General features: G+C 29.1%; 1 protein-coding gene across 2 annotated transcripts in view; it reads left to right on the top strand.

The window, feature by feature from the left end:
- The window catches only part of LOC148226315 (uncharacterized), a 147,935-nt gene that overhangs the window by 1,408 nt on the left and 128,439 nt on the right, over positions 1-18,088 (top strand). The window lies entirely within an intron of this gene.

Below are 18,088 nucleotides of genomic sequence, written 5' to 3'. Positions count from 1 at the left end.
ATATATATATATATATATATATATATATATATATATATATATATATATATATATATATATATATATATATATATATATATGTGGTTGAATGCGTTTTCGCGGAGAAATATTTGGTTAATATTTCTAGGAGTCGGATTACTCCGCGTACTTTTTTGATTCCGTGTGGAATCATGGTCCCTACGTTTCGGATGGCTGGGCGAATCTGGCCGAAACGTAGGGACCATGATTCCACACGGAATCAAAAAAGTACGCGGAGTAATCCGACTCCTAGAAATATTAACCATATATATATATATATATATATATATATATATATATATATATATATATATATATATATATATATATATATATATATATATATATATATATATATATATATATATTTTTTTTTTTTTTGAGCGGCAGTCGCAAGCAATTCGTGATCATGGCCGGAAAATCACGGCCGAAATATAGAATACAACAAGTAAGCATAAATCGCGATGAATCCCGAGATTTAAAAAAGAATTATACTCGCGAAAATCTAAAAATCCATATATATATATATATATATATATATATATATATATATATATATATATATATATATATATATATATATATATATATATATATATATATATATATATATATATAAATATATCATATATATATATATATATATATATATATATATATATATATATATATATATATATATATATATATATATATATATATATATATATATATATATATATATATATATATATATATATATATATATATATATATATGACTCCGTGAGCATGCGTGGAGCATCACAGCCGAAATATAGAAAAATTTAATCGCGATGAATCCTGAGATTCCAATAGTACTCGCGACTTTAAAAATAATAGTTTAGGTTCACACATTAGGTTCAAATTAAGTTCCACATGGGTTTATAAATTATTTATAAAATAATACAAATAAAATATAAGATGAATATATTTTTATTTATAGTTTTTTGAAATATAATTTGTCAAAATTATATTAAATAACAACGACATTTTATATAAGGTTTTTATTTTAGCACAAGAGTTCTTTTTTGTTGGTTGTACTGTTTTTTAAATCTCTGCTGAGGTCTTTACAATTATGTTATTCAATTTTTTTTTAAAAACGTCAATTTTAAGATTAATAATACAGAAATATACATACATTAAAATGTACAGTTGCTGGTTAGTTACCATTTTATAGTTTACAATAAAAAATTAAAACGATAAAATAAGACTAACAGTAATTGGAATTAAGATAAATTAAGAAAAAGTGCAAAAATTTTGATTTTGAATTTTTATTAACAACTATAGAAAAAAGCTTGAGTTGAGGTTATTTGTTTGATTTCATTTTTTATAGCATTAAGAGTTCTAAATATGTATTTAAAAACAATATATTTTTTGACCTTTCTGTGTATTATATTTAAAAAGAACATCATGCAATATAAAATAAAGTAAATTTAATTTTATGCTATCATATAATATGCTCTACAAAGCATTACAAAGAAATCAATCTAAAATATCAAAGCATCACTATTGTTGAAAAATATATAACAACACACTACAAATTAATAAAAATTTAGTATTAGTAATGAAAAATATTAAAATATTTTTAATTCAGGAATGAATGTATGTAATTTTCTTTTAAAACACGATATATATTTTTCAATGATATTTTTATTGTATTGTTGTCAATTTACGAAGCCTTTTGTGTTATTAAATGTATACATAAAAAGTATATAGCAAATAGTAATAAATTAGATCCAAATTTTACAATGCCACTTTTAATTTAAAACAAGGAAAGATTAAGATATACTTTACTCGCTTTAGACTCAATGTGATTTTAATTTTTATATATGTATATTTTACTAGTATTATATTTTTTAAATAATCTACAAAGTTTTAATAATTTATAGGGCATGAAAATTTTTTTTCTTTGAGTATTGCTATGATCCATCATATTTATTATACGTTAAAACTATTATTATATAAGGTAACTCCAAAATTATTGTAGTTTTAACAGTATATCATTGATACCTAAGTATGTTTTTTGTTATATCTGTGTCGTTGCACATATATACTTCACATTCCGATATTTAAAAAAATTGGGCCGCAAAATTTACGATGGCAGATGGCAAGGAATTTCAGTTATACGAAATTGCATGTTATTTAATTTCTTTAAAAAAATCGGCAACTACGACCGCTAAAAACATTTGTAAAGTGAAAAGTGATTTATTAGATATTCCTAGTTGTCACAAATGATTTAAGAAAAATTGAACGGGAAATTACGATAGCAATTCTTGGATATGGGAGACCAGCAAAAATAGACGATGAAGAAATAATTAATATTTTAAATATTTAAATGTGTGATTTTTCTGTTTAATTAAAAAAACGACATTTATTTCGGGATTATCTAGTTGTATTTCATTAAATCATAAACAATGTTTTAATACATAGATCTTAAATAACAATATAAATGAAGTAATTTCATTATATTTTAAATCACAAATTACCTTATATTGCTAAATTATAGTATCGCCTGTATTCTATTTAATCATATTATAGTCTAAAGTGCCGTTTATGGCATATTGGTATATATTGATTTCGTTAACTCTTCGCTCGCTTGCACTTTGGAAACTTTTGTGCACTTCCACAAGAGTTTCCCAGAATGTTGTCTGTCCACAGTAACAATTCTGCAGTTGGAAAATAATCTCCTCCCACTCTCTTTTATTCTCGTTCTCTCTATCCTTCTCTTTCTGTATCGGTGTGCCGTGATTTCGAGTAATTATCTTAGTAGCCGAGAAACGAATTGGGCGGAAAACGAAGGCAATTGTTCCGAGTGGCGGAAGCACTCGAACGGCGAAAGCAAATGAAAACGTTTGCGATTTGCGAAAGAGAAAAGAAAATTTCATACGAGCAAACATCGTTTATGTGTTTGAAATTGCGTTAGTGTGTTTGTTTGCTGTTTGTTTTTTTCTTCATTTCTTTCGTCGTTTGACGGCGAGTCGTCAAATTTGGTGCGCGGTCTGCACGTTCTTCGCCTCTGGAATACGTGCACGTCACGTGAAATATTAAATTCTGCCGAAACGCGGAATAATATTTGGTTGGCAGCTGATTTAAAAGATTGTTTAAAAAAATCAACTACGTGCTCTAAAAATTATTACATTATTTAAATATAAAGCTAGACGAAATGCTATTTAGTCTAACGCATTAGATGTTATCAAAACTTATCAGTTTGTTCTAGAGCAGTAATTTAGAAAGGAAGGTCACGAATGTACTATAATTACTATCCAGTATAACTATAAGACCACGATTATCTAGATATTGTTTAAAAATCTAAATAATAATAGGCATTATTCACGAAACAGTACAACAAACCTTTGTGAATAATAACAAACAGGCTGATTAATAAATTAAACAAAGATGTGATTGATATTTATATTTTAGATAAGATGCATGATGTTATGAATAATATAGTAATTGCTTATTTATTGATTGCTCAAAGTGTACATTGACTAACGATAAATGAGATAATTAACAATACTCGATCAAATTAATTGATAGGAAAAGTGGGAGCTAGGTAAAATAATTGGTGTTCATTTGAGTAAATATGAATATATAAGAAATCAGCTTTCGTCATATTTTTTTTTCAGATGAGTATGATACATAATATATAAATTATTTAATTTAATTAATAACAATAAAGTATTTATTTAGTAAAACGTATTGAGGTAAACTTTATCCCGAGTTTGAACGAATATTAATCCAATTCATCACCGCTTTATATAGGGTGTTTACAAATAAATAATATATTTGTTTGTTTTACATTAAACTTCTGTGTGTACAACACACAAAGGTAATCCGAGTGGTTAAAATGTACAACTGACTTAATCTATCCATATGGATAGTTTAGATCAGTTGGACAATTTTGTAATACCTATATTGTTGTATTTTAATTAAGTTTATTAGTCGTAATATTAGTAAAATTTATATTAAAAACCTTGATACGTTTCGCACAAGTCGTCGTAAATTTTAACATTTATAAATAAAATATATATCAAAATATTTATTTTTATGATTGTAAAATCTGTTAGATTGCCTTTTAAATTATATAATAATTATACTAAATATCTTAAAGTTTATAATTATATACACATCTCATTGTGCCACAAAGTACTAGTACCGAGCGTTGGAATGTCTGTCTGTAATTCGTCTAATCATTAAAGTCGCTGTCTATATTAAAGTTAGCCGCGTTGCAGGCTTCGATTTGCTCGTGCGGGGCAGATGTCCGGTAAACTTGAGCATTTGTATTTGAATATATTTTACTGTTTCTCGCTCTCTATACAAATTATTTTAACGTTGTCAAACATCATATTACTACTTATTGCGTGCTAATGGCAACTTTACCAAATAGTTTATTATATTTACAAACTTGTAAATCCTAAAACCGTTTGAAATGGCTTTCACCCATTAGCGTCGGCGAACTAATTAAAATGAAAACGCGACGAAAGCTCCACGCCTTTTGAGACCTCCTCTAGGCGAGTCGCTGTCACCGTCGCGGATTTCGGAATTCTTCGAACGACCCTCGCGAGCCTCGTTGTCTTCGTTATTACCACAATTATGCGAGTCGGTTGTGCGCGCCCGTGGGCCAACTTTGAGAGCATCTGAATTCTCTCGTTGCTCCGTTTGAATCGTGCCACCGCACACCGGCTGAAAGCTCTCAACTTTTCAGCGGCAGATTCGGATGCTTCCGTGCAAATCTGCCATATAATGAGATGAGGCCCGAGAGCGAATGGCCCTTTATAGTTCGCTCACATTGAACGCATTAATGAACGGATTAGGTATTAATCAATTTGCTGACGCAGTATTAAATCATTTTGTCTTTGACAGACAATTCTGACTAGTATTATATATAACGACAATAGAAAAAAATGTTACCGTTGATATTTTTTTATTAGATGAGTTTTTCATACAATTTTCCAAATCCTGATTAACTGTTGTTAAGCTTTGATCATTTTCTTATTAGATAATATCATATATTATGCTTAGTTCACATAATGAAGTACAACACCTGTTAATATTAAACATATCTAATGTTTTAGGTTATCAATATTAATTGGTAGATTAATAACTAAATATATTCTGCTGTGAGGTGAAGTTACATTTATATTCAGTTTGTTTTATCTAAGTCATAGTGTAAGATTTATAAAACAGATTAAATTTGTCAATGTAGCTAATTATTTATGTCATGTAGATATAATAAATTATGATAGCCCTCAAATAAAAACAGGACAATTTCTGATTTCAGAAATTTCTACAAAAAATGGAGAGAGCCTTTAATCAATTAAAATAATTGTACAACTAACACTAATTATTTGTAGTGTAGACAGAAGAGTCAAGTAGTAAACTGTATCAAATATCTTTTAGAGATCAAAGCATATTGTGGCTCGTCCTCTGAAACATTTATTGGTTTCTATATTTTCATAATTTTTTTGAAACATTTATTGGTTTTGCGAAAAAAAATTTATATTATTTATGAAAATATATATTTATTTCAACCTGCATGTTTATTTTTATATAATGTTAAATTATTTAGTTATAAATTATTATTTTTGTGCAGCAATTTTTGATTCACGCACAGTTTGTGTAATTACCATAAATAAGCGATGATCTCGCAGTCTTGTCTGTAGAATCTAAAAATCAGATTGAGCTCGGTCTTAGAGTCCAAGTATTTTTACATAAACCCGACGGGTCTGAGTCCACTTATCGACGTAAAAATTGCACTAATCGGTGAGTTGTAAAGATTAAAACCATTTTTGTTTATTTCGCTTTTAACGCGTATATGCGACAAGATCTTTTCTCACAGTCCATGCATATTAGAACTGTATGATTTCTATACCATTACAATTCTATTTCATTTCAAATTAAAAAGATAAACTATATTGCTTTATATCTATCCGATGTCTACTACAATTCAAAATATAGGTTATTTCTTACGATAAAGATTACACTCATGACGCTAATGCTAGTCCGCTCATTACTTTGTTTGGTGTGAGCGGATCATTACTATTTGTTATTCGACTGAGCAAACCTAATTTTTGCTTATTTTGCACTACGAATATTAGTAAAAAATATGATACGTGACTCGGTGGCAACTGCTGATGATATTAAGCTTTTTTTAATGTTTCAGTGTAATATACGTGGAAATAAAAACATATATCTATGGTCTTTTACAAAAAAACATGCGACGCGGTACACTAATCAAAATATAATTTTTTTGCGACACACCGATGCATATTGCTCATACTTTTACGTAGTCTATTATTTGCAAATGTAATTTTGAATTTTTTGTTAATGCTTGTAAATCATGTTGTTGTTGTTATTAATTTCATAAAATATAATTGGTCTTTATCAGCTAAGTGAGACGAATCTGTCTTATGTTTATAGTTTTATATTTACTGCACAAATAGTTATATTAATATAAAGTTGTAGTGATGTAGCGGATTGTCAGTTTGTAATATTACAAAGTAGAACGCTGGATAAGTGATGATGTCCTGGGCGTGATAAAGACTCCCTAGTGTACGAAAATAACACTTGTATAGTTTTTATGATATCAGCTTTGCAAATGGTGAACGCGTTTATCTTGGCCCATTAAAACAAATAAGAAATTCACATTCTATTTCGTACGCGTATCGATAGAAAAAATGCACATGTTCGTTAAAGCGCATCACTCGAATATTCTCAGAAGTACTATATGCATAATTATCTTATCGGTGCTTCTTAACAATTTTATCAAAGCATTAAATAAACAGAATTCTATTCCTATCGCAATCATTGTTTACATTTTAAAAAGTCTGTTGCGATGTATATGTGTGTGTTTTCTAATGTCGCGCATACTGGTTTCTAAAGCAGAATTTTTAACGTTCTACTCGAGGTTTGATTTCTAAAGTGGCTTTGGTCAAATTATATTTTATTTAAAGATAATTTATAAAGTAAGATCTTTTAAAACAACCATATGATTTAAAACGGTATTAACGATTCGTAGAAGTATGTTTTATAATATACAAATTTATTTGAAGTGGTTTATAAATTAATAGAATTAAATTAATACTTCAAAAATAAATTGGATATTATGAATGAATTATGTAATACCTCACATCGGTTGGTTTATATTATATAACGATAGATACGATAGTAGTTAATAATATTTATTATTATTTTTGTTACAAATTACTTGTAGTTTAAAATTCTAAAATTAAATTAAGACAATTAATAATATATAAAATAGTAATAATTAAATACATAATAATAAAAACTACATCGATTTGGATTTTAGAATCCAGGGATTTTATCACTGCCTTTGAAAGGTACATGAAACGACGCGAACGAAACCCGGGTTGTTGGTCTACTAGCGCTTGCCGACATTGATTGTAGATATATCTGTGAATAGTTATAGCAAACATATTATAAATAAAATATTTTATAAAAAATAATCCTGTTTAAAATGTATGAGATATTCAAGTAACTAATTTAGGTCATTATTTAACGTAAATATTGAATGTCAAATTTTCACTGGTTTATTTTATTCTATAGTGAAATTAAAAAAGTAATAGCAGTTACTAAAATTTAAGGTTTAGCATGTATATTTAATTGTTTATGTAATAATCACGATTTAATTAATATTAAAAGTTTGTCAAATAGTGAAGAAAATGAGAAACGACACGCAGTGAAAAACACATGTTTTTACACTGAGAGTCGACCTTTCATGACCTGCACGCTTAACTAATAATTTTATTTTATTTTTTCAGTAGAACGCATATCACAAAAACGAATAAATATATATTTATAATTTTACCACAAAGCAGAAAAATAGAGCAGATTGTATACATTTTGGTATTACCTTAATTAAATAATTTTAGTAACGTATAAAATAAAATATATTTGATGAATCTATAATACCTAATACGTACACTCAGTTTTATTTATTAGAAAAATCCCACCATTCTAAAGGAAGGTCGTATTAATTGTTACAATCCTGTATAATCCCATATAATTAATCATTAGCCAAGTTCTTAAAGGACATAAAAATCGGAATTAAGCCCCTCATTTATAACAAGATTAACATTGAGTATGTAGCAAAGGTGTGTACAATATAGTATGTATGTATCACAATGAATATAAATATAATAATATACGTAGAATGTATTTTGTAAATATGGCTATATCGACTTAATTAAAAATCTTTTATTTTTAAGAGATTTTGGATGAACGCTCGACTTTATAAAAAGTACGAAACGATAAACTGGTAAGAAATTTATAATTAGAGTTGAAAAGGTGACGTTCTGTGGAAAAATAATAATTAAAAGTTTATATTTTTTTGCTTTGAAATCTTGAAAATACCCCTTCGCACTTTAACGACACAACCGAGGTTGTGGGGTTGTGTCGTTAAAGTGGTGCGATAAAAGTGAAGAACTAGTACTTTGGCATGACTACTCTATTGTTAATTAAGATGGCGGAGATAATACTACCTTTGAAAAGTACTCTGAAATTTAGTAACACTGTAGAATTAGTGAATTTATTTATATAATTTCGGCACAGTTTTAGAGATATTTCCGACTACATATGTAAGTGTATTCCATTTGAATTGTTTTATATTTATGATTTAGTATAGTTGAGAGTGTATATGTATGTGAGAAGAGTCGAATGAAATTTTGTATACATATATACATAGTTTCCATGATGTTTGATATTGAGTTTTCCAGCGTTTACAAAATGGAAGGATTGCTCTAAAAAAGTGTTTTGGTCACGTACGACATTCATGCATAAGCATTCAATACACAAGTATATTTCTAAAACTGGTGTTTTTTTTTGAAATACAGAGTGTTTTAATTGTTGTTTTTTTTGTATTTTCACATTTTATTATTTTAGTTATCTTTGAGATACATCAGTGATGATGAATGTGTAGGTACGGATTGTTCTAGTAAATTCTAAAATATATTTTATTTATTTTAAAATTGGCCTTTTTATTGAGTTGTGTAGAAACAGAGGGATCTTTAAATTAAGCTATTGGATTATATAGGCTGAATCGCTGGCGAAAGCGTGTGTTAAAATTCTCCTCTAATCTCAATAGAAAATTAGGTTTAAAAACCATTAACAAAAATTGTGTTTCAATAATCGCACTGAAACGCTTGGTTGTAATAATGTTTTGTTTTAGTTAAGAATAAATGTCTTGGAACTAATTGAAAGGGGTTCTCCTTCCGTCCTATCCTCAAGAAAATTCGGTCATTGGAGACTCTTATAGTCCATACTTTAAGCATACGCTCATAAAACCACAAATTAAACGCTTCCAGATTACTGATTGTGTTAATTTCTTAAGTCATTCGTATAATAGCATTAACAAAACATTGCATTTTTAGAATTTAATTATTTTCTGAAAATGTAAGTCCCTTTTTTGAGACCAGCTTTAAATTTTGAAAACTGGGATTTAGCAATTTCAATGCGGACTTTAATCTTTTCGTTGGGGTGCATTTCGTAATTTACTCAACTGTCTAATGATAAGCTAAACAGGCCCATGGCTAGCTTGATTTTATCGATGTTTATTCATGAGTGCTTCTTTAAACATTCTTTATTTATACGTCATCAATGGTTTTAGCAAATTATTTTTTATCCCTGAAGTGGTTTTTTAAATATGGATTTGGAATATAAATTTAAAAGAGTAGGAGAAAAAATACATCCCTGTCCGGCACCTCTCTGTTTTGGAATATTAACGGTTACAATACTTATTACTTTTGATTGATTCCAAGTCGCTACACACGTTAAAATTGTTATTTTATGTTAAGGGAATAATTGTCAATTGCAGTCGTGAGGTATTTTTCCGAGGAAGTATATTTTATTGAAGAATTTCGTAAATATACTTAAGTTTTTCTTGTTCAATTTTTTTAAAACTTTGCTGGTATCGAATCAAGTCTGATTTACTAACGAAATTTTTATCCCGTATTCTACCTTAGACTTTAACATGTGCAGTCCCGTTTAAAGTTGATTTTTATGTTTTACGGTTTGTGAACCCTAGGGGTGAATCAGTAGCCAATGAGGCTCAAGGTGGAATCTAATTAATTTTGTTTATTACAATATTTACATATGTTGCGACAGACGATTAATGGCGAGACGTTTTCTCCAAGTGGTGGTGGAGAAGCTGGCGCAGGGATGATGTCCGTGGATGATCCTCAGAGTGCTTGTAAATGTCTGCAGCGAGTGTCAGGAGGCAGTTCCTCTTGCTGCGATGATCGTGGTGTTAATTTTCGCGTCTGTCGGTAGGAGCGCGTCTGCCAGGCGGAGGTAAGTCTGCTTGACTGTATCGCAACAAAAAAATATTTTCTCAATGACGGATAATATTTACTGTAAAAACTCGTTATTTATGGGATTGTAACGAAGGCTGTGTGGTCCAAAATCCTTTACGCTATTGTGTTGTTTTCTTGTGATGGATGATAATTTTGGTCACAGTAAATTACCGCAAGTTTTGAGAGAGAGAGAGAGAAGACCCTTTCAAACGTTGGCATCTGTGTGTGGTCGCTACAATATGGTATGGCTCCTCTATGGTTCCCAAATAACGATTTTATATACTTATTAAATAATATATTTCCCTGTCCTTCAGAAGTAAAATTTTTTTTAGTTTTTATGTAAATTATATTCGTTTGGTTTTGTCGTAAATTTTCTATTTTGATTCATCCTATATAATTTATGTTTATGAATTTATTATTATCAGATGATTAATATAATTGTATTCTAATTCATTCAAGTTTTATTTAGTTTTCTACGATCCTTCACTAGTCCTATTATTTCTTCCATTATATATTGTTGCTTTTTAACTAACTTTTTATTCTTGAGGAACATCTTTCCCAGTTGATTAATTATCCTATATTTAATTTATTTCTTCTATTATTTGTTGGTCATTCAATATTTTGATTGAAATTTTGACTTAATTCGTTTGCAAATTTGAGTCGAATTTTTTCGTCCTTCAGAAGTTAAAGATTTTATTCTGTTTTAGTTGACGATTTTTGTACTTTTGTATTGAAAACAAGATCAAAAGCCGCATCTTACTTACAAATGTTTTAAAACTCTAATTAATTATTATAAAATTATTTTGTAAGACGTAAATATCATATGTTTAAATCTAATAAAATGTAAATAACTTATTTACATCTTACGCAGACGACTTATAAAACTGATCTATTGTGCTGGTTTATAAATGTCTCAATTAAATTAATTATTTTGTAACTTCATCTATAATAGAAATACGTATATCTGTATTATACAAATACTATACGTACACATGGATATATCTGAATATAATAAAATATATACGTGACTGTCTGGAGTATAAAGCTTTTCACTTTCGTATTGCTCTCTGTCTCTCTCGATGCGAATCCGGCGATCGACTTTTAAGACGAAAGTCGGAATGGAAAATATAAAAGAGCCGCCGAGATACCAGCTAGAATCCTTTATAGGAATCTAATTACGCCTTGGAAATATAATTCGTGGATGATGGAAAGTTTTCTAATCTAAGTCCGCGACCGTGTTTTATGACTATGAAAGTCCTCGGCCATAGTCGAACCTTATCCGGATCCTCGTATTTTATTACCCGCGAGACCCATAAATGCTTGCCTTCGTCTTATCGCCCTTGAAGCGGAAAACAAGCTTTTCACAAATAATACGTTGCATTTCTTATATGTCGATTTTAAAAATAATACTGTTTAAAATAAATTAAAAACCTACGCATACATATTTTATAATTATAATATTGTTTGGTCGTTAAAGAAAAATACTAAAAACTTTTATTGAATTTTATTAAATTTATATTTAAAGCTTTTAAGATAGTTTTGAATTTTTCGCCCTTAATTTATGGAGATGTTTTGTTGAAATTTGGTAGAGTAGTTTCAGCATAAACATATGATAAATGAAAGGTGTTCACTGAAATTTGATAATGTCAAAATTTCGACGACTCTAATATTTCGCAAGCGAGAGCTAAAATATTTTTCTTTCTAATATCGGTAAAAATGCCTTAGATTCACTTTTCTCTGCTGTAAATTCGCCTGAGAACCAATTCTATGGTCGGTTATATTTCAACGAGCTTTATAACGGTTTTCTAAATTGCCAATAGTGAATTCGAATATACTTTTTTTTGTGTAAGTTGGTTCACATTCGTAACCCTACTAAATCTTATATAAATATCTAATCCGGAATAAATTCTGAAATACTTCTATTATGGCTCGTGTCCCACGATTTTGAGGATCGCTTCCATAAATTGGCATAACTGGATTTGTAAATTACTTATATTATATATTATACAGGCGGTCCAAAAACTACGAACTAAAATATAAATGATTATATATCGTCTAACTTTATGCTATATCATAATTACCTATTATCAATTTATAAAATACATTAAACTAAAATCAGCTATTATACTTTTAGATATTATACTTTTTACATTGATTCTCAATTAAACTGATGATTTCAAATTTATTTAATAATTATATAATGATAGTATCTTTTAATTTATAATAGCATACGGTCTTATTTTATAAAATACAACAATATTATTCTCACGCGGCAAAATCATTGGATGAGCATAGGTTATTATAACAATGGTCACTATTTTACGATAACAACATTAACCACTATAATAATAAATTTTGTTAAATATGTTAAATTTTAACTTAATAGTAATTTAATAAATATCATATAAAAGTTAATATTTGCTGTTTCAAAAACGTCAAAAATATTTGGGGGATTCTATTCTTGAAACTCGCTTTAAAATCTGTTACCAAAAATGATCATTCATCAATAAGGATAAATTAGACAATAGTGGGACCACACAAAGCTCTCGTTACAATTAGAACTAAAGGGTTTCCCATAAATAACACACAAGGATTCTCCGGTGCATTGAATGAATATTTCTTTGTTACGAAACGGTCACGGGAAACAATATAACACCGGAAGGCAAAAAGTACGGTAAGGTTCACAACATTCCCGTTACACAATTTGAGCTCGGAGTTGTCCATCAAGCAAATGCCACTTTATAAAGGCGTATACATATTTAGATGTTCTAAGAAGCGAGTGCAACGAATGGCTGGATGACTGCTGAATGATTGTAATTGCTCAGCACGCTTTGTAGCCCTGAAGGCTGGTCTCCAAGAAAAACATATGACTGACAGATACAGCCGCCCGCGAACAACATACGGTCATGGACGCTCACATCCTGAGAGAGACTCCATAACTTTCGCTATACTGTCGCTGCCACACCAACCAGAACTCTATGGATCTTCCACGGACATCATCTCTGCGCCAGCTTCTCCACCACTGCTCGGAGAATAATGATCTCGCCCATCATAGTCTGTCGCAAGTTGTAATATAATTTAATAAAATTCTCACTAGTTTCCACTTGCGTCTTACTGGCTGCGAAGTCACACCACTTAGGGCTAGAATCCCGAAATATTAATTTACAAATTAATATTTTTTTATTATTTTCTTGTAGCCTGATTAGCATAAAGTGCGATGCAATACAACGGGATAAGTGTATATATTAACTGGGTAAGTCAATCAGATACAATGAATACCTACACGTAAGTATTAAAACTATCAAAATTTTTAGTCTGGGAATCGGTAACATCTATGTATATAATTAATTTTAAATTATTATTTGTTTTATAATTTATATTAAATTAACGTCACTATATAATTAAAGTTGGTTTTTAATAATACCGGATTTTTATAAATACGAACTTTAGTCTGCTGCCGTGGCTTGAACCCACGGCCTCTGGGTTACCAGTCAAGACCATATGGACTACGCTATTCTGATCTTGTTCTTCTCTGATTTTATCTATACTATAAACAATTAAGATATTTAACCCTTTGTGCTTGTAAGTCGACATTATATTCCAAGTGTGGCACTCGAACATCGACAAAACTTTGAATGCATTTATTGGCTTTGATAAATCTATTAATGGTAAATATACTTCTGCCAAACACAATTCAGTAATATTGGAATTTGAACTTATGCTAATAAGTTAAATTTACGATAGTAAGTTTATTGTAAAAAAATCATCAGGACATGGACACATCGTGCGGTGTTAAGGCTGCATGACGCAATACTTGACAGTTTTACGTTATCAATTATTGCTATTTAACTGATTTTGTCCTTCAAAGGGTACCTATATTTTCATGGTATGGGATGAAAAGGAATCATATGCTCTAATTATGCATAATTATTACTTTATATTTATTCGATATGAAATCAAAGTATTAAATAAAATGAATAAAACAGAAAAAAGCGAGGTGCTGATATGCAAGCAGAGCACGCTATCTCGCTCGCACTATTAAAGTGAGCGATTGACAACTATCGACTTGAGTATCCAAATTTACAGCGGCAACGCAAATAATAAAATTAGTCTCTACACATTGAATATATTTTTGAGCTAGTACATCACTAAATTACAAATGACGATATAATAATGGATGTTGAAGTGACGATGAATTTGATATTAAATGTGATAGTTATTACTGTGACAGTAATATTAGTAGGAATGATATCTATCCACTTAAAAGAATTTTATGAACTTTTTTTTAGAAACTGTTTCAACAAATTCCTAAAAGTTTTACTACTTACAAATCTTGTTTTAATTTTAGTTATCATTAGAGTATAGCATTTTTTTTCTATTTCCAAGGTATTAGGTTTTGTAATAAGAAATTAACTTTTTGGTCTTTCACTGGAATAAATGTATCATTAAAATTTGGTATTTTTTTCAGAAGATTGGGAAGCAATTATTTATTAAAAAATGTCATCGAAGCAACAATTCTAACTGGCAAATTCAAATGAGAAGTTGTGTTGCTACAACGCACACCAATGATTCCAACAGATATGCCATTCCTATTCAAATGATAGCAATTCACAATTAAACTGGCAAGCAAATCACAAGTTCAATTGTTGAAAGTATGTGGATTGAATTTGGAGAATTCATGTTTTTCTCATTTTCAATTATACGTTGCATACTCCTGTGTAGGAAAACTAAGTGATTTGTTTGTATATGCGCCAAATTGAAATCACCAAAAACATCTTATATCCCAGAGCATTTCAATGATCTTGAAAGCGAATAATTTATTAATTTCAATTTATTTTAGTTAAATATTGAATTGATATTGAGCATTTTATTGTTTTCATAAAATAGCCAGATGGCGCTAAAGCTGAAGACGAAGAAAAAAATAATAATATCAGAAACAAAACACCAATGAAACACAAAAATGAATTATTCCATACAATTCAATTATTATAATTTTATTTGAATAAATGAATTGATATCTAACTTCAATTGTTTTTTTTTATTCATATACATATAGTATACTCAAATTTAGCAATAGTGAAGCATTGCCGAGTCCGCTAGTAATTATTAAAAACCAGGTTAGATTATTAATTTTTAAATATAAATTGTTATTAATAAGAACCGTGGATAATAAATATAAAAAAACGGTAAATTTATTTACTTAGTTAATCTCTTTAACTGGTACGATACTGATTTAAAAATAATATTCGTTTACATGCTTGGCTTTAACTTTTTTTTATTATTAAAGAGGGCTTAAATAAATGAACATTAATATTTAAAATATCATTCGTTTTTTGAACCGTATATAATTTGAGTGTATGGTTTATGGTTGAAAATTTAAATGCATTTTTTTTCATTTCGCGTGTTTGTTTGGTGCTCTTTTTTAATTAAGCCCACAGTTATTTTGGAATGAAAAATATTCAGGTTCGCACAGACACGCTAGAAATTAACCAAAACTACGCGAATGTATCGAAGCCCCTGTCAATGTGCCAATCGGTTTTAAATTGGCGGTGAGTCTACTCATCAATTGCGGTAAGCCTGAGCTTTGTGAACTTATCTATCCGCAGACAATTTGCCAGGAGTATCGGTGTAAACGTAAAGTACACCAGCGAGTATATACAGCTAATGTATTATACATACAGCGTACACACGGTTAACTGTTACATATTAAATAACAGTTGGCAACTGTCATGGGCGTCGAGTGCACCGCGTGTGTATAGTATATGTACTAGCATAGACCGAGTTTGAATTTGTTAATTTAGAAGCGTGCTCAATTAACAAACTTCGAGGAAAGCTCTAACGAACGTTCGAATCGACAATGAGTAACTTATATGTGGAGTTTTTTTACAGTCTTGCTTGTTTAAAGCGCCAAGTTTTGCGTGAAAAGTTGCCGATTTCCAACAAAAGCGTTCGAACCGTCTGTTTGAGAAACGTTTCCATTGAGAGATTACGCTTGAATGTACTTTATATGCGGGGAAAATCAATTTATTCTTCATAACTTTCTTCTGAAACGGTGATGAATATGTGACGCAAATATATTTTAACATTTTCGCTTACACGAACTGGGTTGCTTTTCAAGTAATAATAATGAGCTATATTATCTTATAGCAAAGAACTTTATGTTATATAAGTTCAATTTAATGATATTACAAAAAAAAAAACTAAGAAAAGCTTGATTGAAAGTATAGTTAAAATCAATAATTAAAATCTCTTAACACTAAATAAAATTTAATTTACTTAAACTTCCGACTTTTCCAGTACATTTAATACATACCAATAGCTCTGATTTGTTCATCTATTCACTAAAGGTTAACAATAAAGCAACATTGAATATTCAGAATAATATTTTATTGTATCTTTTCTATTCTAAAAATTGACATTTTGATATCTGCTTTTATTATGACTCAACTTTCGTAGCTCAATTTTGCTTTCAATGATTAAAAAAGAAAATATGAATTTCAAACTTAGTATTGAGTAAGACAAAGGACTTATTTCATAAAGTATTGATATATTTTATGCATGTAAAAATATTTAAATCCTTATATAGTTATATATTTATAACTTTTATGTATTTAAACCTATAATTAACTGGCAATTGTTTTGTAATCCCTTTTTGGCATAGTGATATTTAATTAATATGCATATAAAACGCATAATTAAAAGATATTAACATGAAAATAAATAAACATAGTATAATTATGTGACTATTAAATTGTATTGTGTGTATTATGTTGTTAAAGTCTATTTCACTGTTTAATAATATATCTGATGTGCTTTATATAAAATTGAAATCGTTGATAAAAATAACTGTTCTAAAAAATTTAATTTAGTTAAATTTTATATGTGAGTAAGTTTTTTAAAACAAATTATTAGCATGTCTAGCAGAAAAATATTAACAATATAGACTTGTTAAATTATGAATATCTGTTGTTTTAAAATCAATTTTTGTACTGAAAATTTTACCCTCACTTCTTTAAAAATCCCTAGAACTTATCACATAATTGTAAAATGAATCTACTTAGTACCTTGTATGCATAATTTTATATTATAAATATTTCTACAAAAGCAAAACAAATTGTAAAAAATAAGCAATACTATTACAATATCAATAAAAATATGACGTTCTTTTAAAAAATAATGATCTTATATTTGTTACAAAATGTTTGTATTACGGTTTTATTAATCATGATTTTAAATATTCTCACTTTCTCTAAATACTGAAATATATATATACATTTGTCGCTTAAAACTTTATCGTTTCCAGATTTGTGGAGATGTCCAAAAGTTACCCAGATCCACAAAAAGGATGATAAATCGTGTATCGAAAAATACTGGACTCCTTCGTGTATCGAAAAATACTAGACTCCTTTGGCACCTGCTAAGTTATTTGATAAAATTCTTTACAGATATATTTTCTCAGCGCCTTTCTTTTATGACCTTTCAGATACGATTTGCTGAGTTCTCGCAGAGAGTTGTATATCGCTAAGCATTTCTTCAAATTACTAAAGGGTGCTGTCAACAATCCAGCTATTTTCGAGGAATTTCAGTTTTGGGTTCCAGAACGTCTTCAAGAATCACGACCACGTCCTTTTTTGATAGCCGTTGGGGCTAGGACGTCCGTACTTGCCAACTCGCCTACGGTTGTGGCCATCTGGCTCCTTAATACGCTGGTATTGCACATTGACCTGTTCAATATCAGCT

Source organism: Plectrocnemia conspersa, unplaced genomic scaffold, assembly GCF_051122295.1.
Source record: "Plectrocnemia conspersa isolate PC_06_02 unplaced genomic scaffold, ASM5112229v1 ptg000014l, whole genome shotgun sequence".
NCBI lineage: Eukaryota > Metazoa > Arthropoda > Insecta > Trichoptera > Polycentropodidae > Plectrocnemia > Plectrocnemia conspersa.
Note: the sequence above shows the minus strand (reverse complement) of the source record. Positions and strands in the feature narration are given on the sequence as shown.